At 42.3% G+C, this 8,827-nt stretch overlaps 1 pseudogene; it reads left to right on the forward strand.

The window, feature by feature from the left end:
* Positions 1–7,948: 7,948 nt before the first annotated feature.
* Positions 7,949–8,827, forward strand: LOC118830635 (annotated as a pseudogene).

Consider the following 8,827-nt stretch of genomic DNA (forward strand, 5'->3'; position numbering starts at 1 on the left):
GCGCGCACCGCCCCCGGTGCGGCTTGGAACGAAGCACCAACTGTCACAGCCCGGCGCGTGATAGCCTACGGAATGCTGGAGCCGATTGGCTGAAGAGCTCGGAGGCCGTTGATGATTGGCTGAGAAGTTTCCAATCGGTGCCTGTCTGGATCTCACCTCTCGCTTGACCTTAGTTTTACTCCCGACTAAAGCTCTCACGTGGTTAATTCGGAGTGCCCTGGGTAACGCTGCCTCCTAATGGTGGGATTGAGGGATTGCATGATTTCGGTCGGCCCTAGTAAAGATATTTGGTGGCCCTCCTGGAGGAATAGAAATAGCCCTGGTTTCGGAGTCAAAGAAGCTGCATTTGAATTCTGCCCCTGCTACTTGCTATTGTGTGATTTGGGGCAAGTAATTTAATTTTCCGCTGTCTGGGAATGTTAAATCATTTCAGTCGTGTCAGACTCTTCGTGACCCCATTTGGGGTTTTTTTTTTTGGCAAAGATAATGGACTGGGTTTGCCATTTCCTTCCCCAAAATCCTATGAATACTTGCCCTAAAACCTCTTCAAGAAAAGCATTGCTGGAAATACTGGCTGCTCGTCCCCCTGCCTGCACATTCCTCTAACTATTGGGAGCCAGGAATCTTACCTCTGCCCATAACTTAGTTGATATTTCAGCTGACTTGCCTATTTTCTCATAGAATTCACCCTTTAACCCAAATGGAAGGGCCTCCCATCATCCTGAGGTCCCCGGTAATTCAACTGTATCGGCCAATTAGTCCAGTGGTCTTCTTTGAGAAGTTTTCAAAGCCGTCTTTTTTTTTTTTTAATTAAATTTTATTTTCAGTTCTGGATTCTCTCCCTCCAGCCATTAAGAAGGCAAGAAATACAAAGCCCATTTCACATACGAAATTGTGCAAAACAAACCTCTGCGTCAGTCATGTTGCAGAGGAAAAAGAAAAAATACACTTCAATATGTATTCTGAGTCCATCAGTTCTCTATGTGGAGGTGAATAGCATGTTTGATCATAAATCTTTTGGAACTGTGATGGATCATTGTGTTGATCAGAGTTACTAAGTCTTCCCCATCTTTACAATGTTGCTATTACTATGTAAACTATTCTCCTGGTTCTACTCCCTTCACTTTGCATCAATTTCTGTCTTTTAGGGCTTTTCTGAAACCATTTCCTTTAATCATTTCTTACAGGGCTTCATATACTGTAAGGTGTTATTCATCCATCCCTCAGTTGATGGCCTTCCCCTCAGTTTCCAATTCTTTGCCACCACAAAAAGAGCTGCTATAGTTATGCGCATGTTCTTTGTCCTTTTTCTTTCAAAGCTGTCTTTAACAAGCAAGATATGTCATCCTAGGTAGCCCTGAAACTTGATGGGATGAGACCCATGATGAGAATACTGAGACCTAGAGAGGGTATGCACTATTTAAGAAAGAAAAAACCAGGAGTGGTAGAAGGGGGCAGCAGCCCAGTAGGACTGTATGTTGAGAAGATAAAGAAGTAAATAGAGCGCCCGCCCTGGAGTCTGGAGTCTGAGTTCAAATCTGGCCTCAGATACTTGACTAGCTGTGTGACCTTGGTCAAGTCACTTAACCCCAATCGCCTTGCCAACTCCCTCCAAAAAAATTTTTTTAAAGAGAAGAAGAAGAAGATAAAGAGATTTCCTCCAGCGGGGACATCCTGGAATCATTGTAATAGAGCACACTTGGAGGAAGATCAGAAACAGAAGCAATAGCCAGTAGAGTACAACAGGACAAAAAAAAGAGAAGTAACTGAGGAGATGAGGAAATAGATCATAAACCTGCTACAGAGGCGTGATATGGTAGTGATGATGTGGGGGGGATGGGGCCTTCAATTATGTAGATATGAATGAAGCATTTATTAAGCAGTTACTACATGAAAAACACTGTGCTAAGTGCTAGAAATAGAGAGCTGGACCTGGAGTCAGCAAGACCCTGAGACACTTACTAGCTGTGTGACCCTGGGCAAGTCACTTAACCTTTGTTTGCCTTAATCCACTGGAGAAGGAAACAGCAAAGCCACTCCAGTAACTTTGCCAAGAAAACCCCATGGACAGTATGGGTCACAAGCAACAATAACAAAATGCTTGAGAAAGCAAGACAGTCCCTGTTCTCAAGGAAGAGGAAGTCAACATATGTGGGTTTCAGGTCTAAATCAGGTGAAAAGGTCCCCAGGTCCTGGACTGTCTGCATGAGAGTTTAAGGGAGCTGGTGGTGGTGGCTTGACTTGCCGGGCACATGTTAGCCCTCACCCTCTCCCCCATTTCTTCCTTACAGTGACTTGCTGCTCTAGCTAAGCTGACTCACCTGCCCTGTGTGTGGCAGCTGTTTGGCCAAAGGGGATAGCTGGCCCCTTCTCCATAGGAGTTACTTCCCCAGATGATAGCCATGAGGACAGCTAATCTGACATCTGCTTCAATTATCTGGATATCTTTATGCCAAAAGCAGAGCATCTAATAATTTCTTGACTTGCTTTAATGATAGTTTTATCCTTCAAAATTTGAGAGAGAGAAAACTCTATCTTGTATCTGGGAGTGGGCTGAAGAGACTGATATGGATGTACAGGGAACTCACCAACCAACTTAGCTTTTAGAAAAGGGAAGCGAGGTCAGGTAACAAAAGAGGAATGCAAAGATACAGATACAGCTCTGTGCTGCAAGAAAATGTCAGTTGTGGTAAAGCTCAGATTGGTCCAGGACTAACAGGGATGGGTAGAGTGGTAGTTGACCACAGAGAGAAGACAAAACTGGTCCATTTTTCTTTCTGTAATGCCTATCTTGATAGGTGGACTTTTCCTTGGCATTCCTGTTTTCCACTGGAACCAAAACACCACAATGAGCAGTAAAGGATGGGAGGAAGTTCACTTTTTGATTCTAGGACTGATGTGGAATTATAGCCCAGAATGAACAATTCCAATCTAAGGGCTGGTGGAGACTATGTAGCATGACAGGAGAGAGATACTGATGGGGTTTAGACTGTGGGAACCCTCTTGAACCGACTAAATCTTCCCACTTGATCTGACTTTTCATTCACAAATAGCCTAGCCTAGTCTTCCATTGTCTGGTTACCTCTGGATTGCCTTTTGGCTATACCCTAGCTCAGTTACCCTAGCCCTCTAAAGTCTGTCATCTCCAGGTAGCCTTCAGCTATTTCCCACCCTGGAGTCTGACCTCACCCCAGTCTCCCCAGTCCACCCTGAACCCCTCCTCCCATCACCCCAGACTACTCAACCACCCTAGATCCCTCCCACAATCTTTCTGTCTATAAGCTCCATCTTGCCTCCATGAAGCCTCTCAGATTCAGTCTAGCTCAATAGATTGAATCTGGCCCACTTGTGAAAACAAGGGTCACAAATGGTGAGATTTGTTAAGACCACTCAGTATGGCGAACCTTTAATAAACTTTGTTTTTCTCTTTGGCTGTAAGAAGACTTGAGTCGAATTCATTCAAGCAGGACCTGATGTGTCAGTATTTTGGGGTCTCAAGCACCCCTAAACCTCAACAATACAAGGGATTGAGTGGACCTGACATTATGCTAGAGGGAAATAATTTTGCTTGCCAGGAGACCCTTGAACTCCTCTCTCCCATGTCCCTGATCATGTATGACTCAGAGGCAGCTGCCTAAGACTGGCTGGCAAGAATGACTCAGCTGCCCTTTGGATGGGAAGACTTCATTTGAGCCACAGGTGGGGCATTCTGCCTACAGTAAGAGTTCATGGAACCCTTGGAGCAGAAGCTAGAATGGACGTTGGTGAGATGCTTTCATTGTCCTTCCTTTCCATTCTCTTATTGCCACCCCCAATCCCACCCCTGACATTGACTTTGGGGCACAGAAGGTGAAGTAGTGACTCAAACTATTAATTGGGCCAACAGTCTTGGAATTGTCTGGAAGATGGCAGACCCTCTTACCCCAAGAGCTCTTCGCGCATTCTCAATACTGCATTTTCTTTCGTTTCTATTTCTTTGCATACACCTAAATTCTTCTGTGAGTATGCTTACCTTTTGGGTCATTTGAAGTTAAGAAAAAGATAAGAATTTTAATGGAAAATGAAACAACTATATTTTTAGATTTTTTTTCTGGTGCTTTTAAGTTTTGTTTTTATTTAAATAGTTTCCTGTTAAGTGTGGGATATGAGCAAAAAATATGATACATTCTTGAAATGTTGTATGTGGGCGATTTTGCATTTTTCAATCCCTACGCCAAGCTAAGTGGGGACAAAGCAGAGGGACCAGGTGCTTCTGCATCAACAAAAGGAGAAACTTCCTCTTGAAAGCATCCGATAAGCCTTCTTCACATGTTAGGACAATCAAACACACACACACACACACACACACACACACACCACCACACACACACACACACACCACCACCACCACCACCACCACCAGCAATCCCCACCTGTGTCACCTAATGAGGTTCTCTCCAGCCTACCTAGGATTGAGTAGAGGGGGTAAAAACACCTTCAATGCCCTTCTGTTTCACTACCAAGGAGGTTTTTATCTGGACTAGAAAAGACAGAACAAAAGCAGCCATTAGGGAGTTAAATTCAAAATTAGTAAGGAGGCTCTAGCTGCCCTTAGTGAATTTATGTTGTCTGGCTCAGATAAATTACATCTTCAGGTGCAGAAAGATCTGTGATTGCCAAGCCACTCACAGCCTGTTATCTCTGAAAGATCGTTAAGATACACAGCAGCTTTCAGATATTTGAAAAAAGGCATCACGTCCTTTTCACTAGGTTAAACACCTCCAATTTATCTATCCTCATGTGTTATGATCCTGCCATTGTCTGGAGGCTTTCTTGTTTATCAGTGTCATTATGAATGGCTCCAGGCCACATTCCTAATGACATTTGTCCCTGAGCCTTTGGGGTTATGTGGATTCCTTACATTTTTCTCATAGTCCATAGCAGTGCTTGGCTGGGCATAGAAATTGCTTAGTGATCTGGAATTTTCCTGGGTTGCTTTGCCAATGTTTCCTAGTTTTAGACCTGGAATCTTTGGAAACTTAGTCCAGTCTTCTCATTTTGCAGGAAAATGAGGCTCAGGTTAAGTGGTTACCTAAAGTCAGATAGGTTGCAAGGAACTGAGCAAGGATTTGAACTCAGAACCCCTCAATTAAAAAAAGAAAAGAAAAGGTTATAGGAATGGTACTGCATGCAAATTTGGAGAAGGGCAATTCAATTCCCTGCAAAATTCTAGTCCATATTATTAAGGAAATGGCTAGGAAATGAAGCATTGGCCCTAAAGAGCTAGAATGTCTTCATCAAGACTGAGCTCTGCCTAGACTTAACCCTTCTCAGCAATGCAAGGTCCTAAAACATTTCCAAAGGACTCATGATGGCAAATGCCATCCACATCCAGAGAAAGAACTATGGAGTTGGAATGCAGAGTGAAGCAGACTATTTTCTCTTTTGTTTTGTTTTGTTTGCTTTCTCATGGTTTCTCCCATTTGTCGTAATTCTTCTATGCAACATGACTAACGTGAAAATGTGTTTAATGGGAATGTATGTGTAGAACCCATATCAGATGGCATGCCATCTTGGGGAGGGAGGGGGAGAAAATTAAAAACTTATGGAAATGAATGTTGAAAACTGAAAACAAATTAATAATTTGGGAAAGAAAAAGCAAGAATGAGTCATGTCAGACTAACTCTATTTACTTTTTTGACAGGTGAAGCCTAACACTTACTGTGGTTTGTTGCCTACATTTATAATGGAAGGAAATGCTAAATTTCAGTTAGAGATTAGTAAAAATAAGATGTCATTTTTTTCTCATCCAAGCTCATGAACTTCCTGAAATCTCTCCATGGACCATGGGGTTCCATGGATACCAGGTTAAGAACCCCTGATTAGGGTATCCTGCTATGTAATATATCATACAACTTAGCATCATTTTCTTGCCTCAAGGGAAACTTCATTACCTGCTGTTTCCTGCTGCTTTTATAGCCAACTTTGTAGGGACATATCATAGCTCTTTTAGAATGAGTCTGCCTGAACTAACAGACACAAGAAAGCACTAGAAATACTGGAGGGACAAGGGAAAATTGTCAACAAAAACTTGCCCAGAAAGGTCTCTCTCTCTCTCTCTCTCTTTTTTTTTTTTGGAAGGGGGGAAGGCAGGGCAACTGGGGTTAAGTGACTTGCCCAAGGTCACACAGCTAGTAAATGTGTCAAGTGTCTGAGGCCGGATTTGAGCTCAGGTAGTCCTTACTTCAGGGCCGGTGCTCTGCTCACTGTGCCACCTAGCTGCCACCTTGCTGCCCCCCCTTCTGTTTTTCTTATATAACTCTCTCAATACTCTCTAAAAACAATAAGGTTCTGAAAGGATACTTGTTTAGAATGTTAACACCATATCATCACTAGATCTTACTAATTGCTTAAATAAATTTACATTTCTATTGATTTTTATGTTTGCATTTCTTTTTTTTTTTTTTCTTTTTTTCTTAAATAAGGAAAATCTACTTTCTCTTTCTCAAACCTACCCTATCCCCCATTGGAAAAGAAAAACAAACCCTTCGTAATAAATATACTTAGTTAAGCCAAACAAATTCCCACATTAGCCATGTGCTATATAATGTATATGTAGGTATATATGTATCATTCTGCATTTTGAGACTATCACCTCTCTGTCAGGAAGTTGATAGCAAATTTCATCATAAGTCCTCTACTATGATGTATAATACATATAGTTTCTGGGTAATTAATCATTTATTACTCATGCTAGCACATAATTATTAAAGGAGTCAGTGACACTTTCAAATGCCAAAGACCCCTCATGGAACCCCCTCAACATTCATATGCCCTTGGAAGAGTGGGTGTCCCTGAGGGTGGCAATCAACCCTCATTGGTTAACAATTAATGAGAATGACTATTATAGTGAGAGGTGGACTTATTCTAATGAGGAACTGGGGGAGGTGACTCTGATTACTCAGTCTTGGACAAAGAAACTTATCTCTTATCCAGACTACCCACATATATCTATAAGGACAAAAGGGGGTCCACCTCTGCTTAGACTGGCCAAGTAGAACACAATGGGCCCCGAATTCACCTTAGATTAAATTCTTTGTAAAGGTTCTCTAGTTGGGTGGGATAACAATTCCAAGATTTCATCTCATCATCCATCCTGCCCTTCAGAGAACTAAACTTTAACCTAATTTCCAAATAAGGAAGGGAAAAAACCCTGGATCTCCCCAGTATTCGGTTATTTAATAATTGTTTCTCTTACTACAGTCTTGGTTGGTCATTTTGTTGGTTAAGTCTTTCAAAGTTATTTGTCTCTATGATGTTGTTATTGTATGAATTGTTTTTTTGTGACTGCTTATTTCACTCTGCATCAGTTCATACAAGTCTTCCCAAGTTTCTTTGAAACTGTCCTTTGTGTCATTTCTTAGGACACAATAATATTCCATTATATTCACATACCATAATTTGTTCAGGTGTTCCCCAATTGATGGGTACCTAATTAAATTCCAGTTCTTTGCAAATAGAAAAAGAGCTACTATAAATAGTTTTGTATGTATGGGTCCTTTTCCTTTTCCTTTGATCTGGCTGTAGTATGGCTAAGTCAGAGCTTTGTGCACATAGCTCCAAATTGCTTTCTAGAATTCACAACTCTACCAACAGCACATTAATAAACCTGTTTTCCCACAATGTCTCCAGCATTTGTCATTGGGGGGGGGGGGTCTTTGCAAATTTGATAGATATGACATGGAACCTCATAGTTGCTTTAATTTATATTTCTCTAGTTAGCAAGTTGGAACATTTTTTCATATAACTAGTTATTGATAGCTTGGATTTCTTCTTTTGAAAACTATGTGTTACCCTTTTGGTCCTAGCTGTAGCAGGGGGCTATGCAAGCAACTACAAGTTCCCCAGCCTTTGGCCCTCTCTCACCAGCTTTCTTCTTCCAACTCCAACACCTTCCCCCTCTGTAACCATGTCAGAACAGGCCATCTCCTTCAGCAAGGACTTCCTGGCCAGTAGCATCGCTGCTGCTATCTCCAAGACTGCAGTGGCCCCCATCGAGAGAGTTAAGCTGATATTGCCTGTGCAGCATGCAAGTGAACAAATTGCTGCAGATAAACAGTACAAAGCCCAAATTCCAAAGGAACAAGGGGCGCTTTCCTTCTGGCGGGGTAACTTAGCAAATGTCATCAGATATTTCCCCACCCAGGCCCTTCACTTTGCCTATAAGGATAAGTATAAGCAGGTATTTTTGAGACGAGTGGACAAGCACACAGTTTTGGAGGTATTTTGCTGGCAATCTTGCCTCTCTCTGGTGGTGCAGCTGGAGCTGCTTCTCTCTGCTTTGTCTACCCCTTGGATTCTTCGACAACCCCGATTGGCGGCTGATGTTGGGAAATCTGGCACTGAGAGAATTCAAAGGCCTGGGAGACTGCCTTGTGAAAATCACCAAGTGTGATGGAATTCATGGCTTGTACCAAGGTTTCAATGTCTCAGTGCAGGGTATCATTACCTATAGAGCAGCTTACTTGGAATCTATGATACAGCAAAAGGCATGCTCCCAGATCCTAAGAACAATCATATTGTGATAAGCTGGATAATCGCGCAATCAATGACTGCTGTAGCAGGTGTGGTCTCCTATTCTTTTGATACAGTAAGGCGGCTAACAATGATGCAGTCTGGGCGCAAAGGAGCTGATGTCACGGACACTGGGACGGTTGTCTACTGGAAGAAGATTGCTAAAGATGAGGGTGGCAAAGCTTTCTTCAAGGGTGCCTGGTCCAATGTTCTTAGAGGCATGGGTGGAGCTTTTGTGCTTGTCCTGTATGATAAATTGAAGAAAGTCATCTAA

This window comes from Trichosurus vulpecula, chromosome 9, assembly GCF_011100635.1.
Source record: "Trichosurus vulpecula isolate mTriVul1 chromosome 9, mTriVul1.pri, whole genome shotgun sequence".
Classification (NCBI taxonomy): Eukaryota; Metazoa; Chordata; class Mammalia; order Diprotodontia; family Phalangeridae; genus Trichosurus; species Trichosurus vulpecula.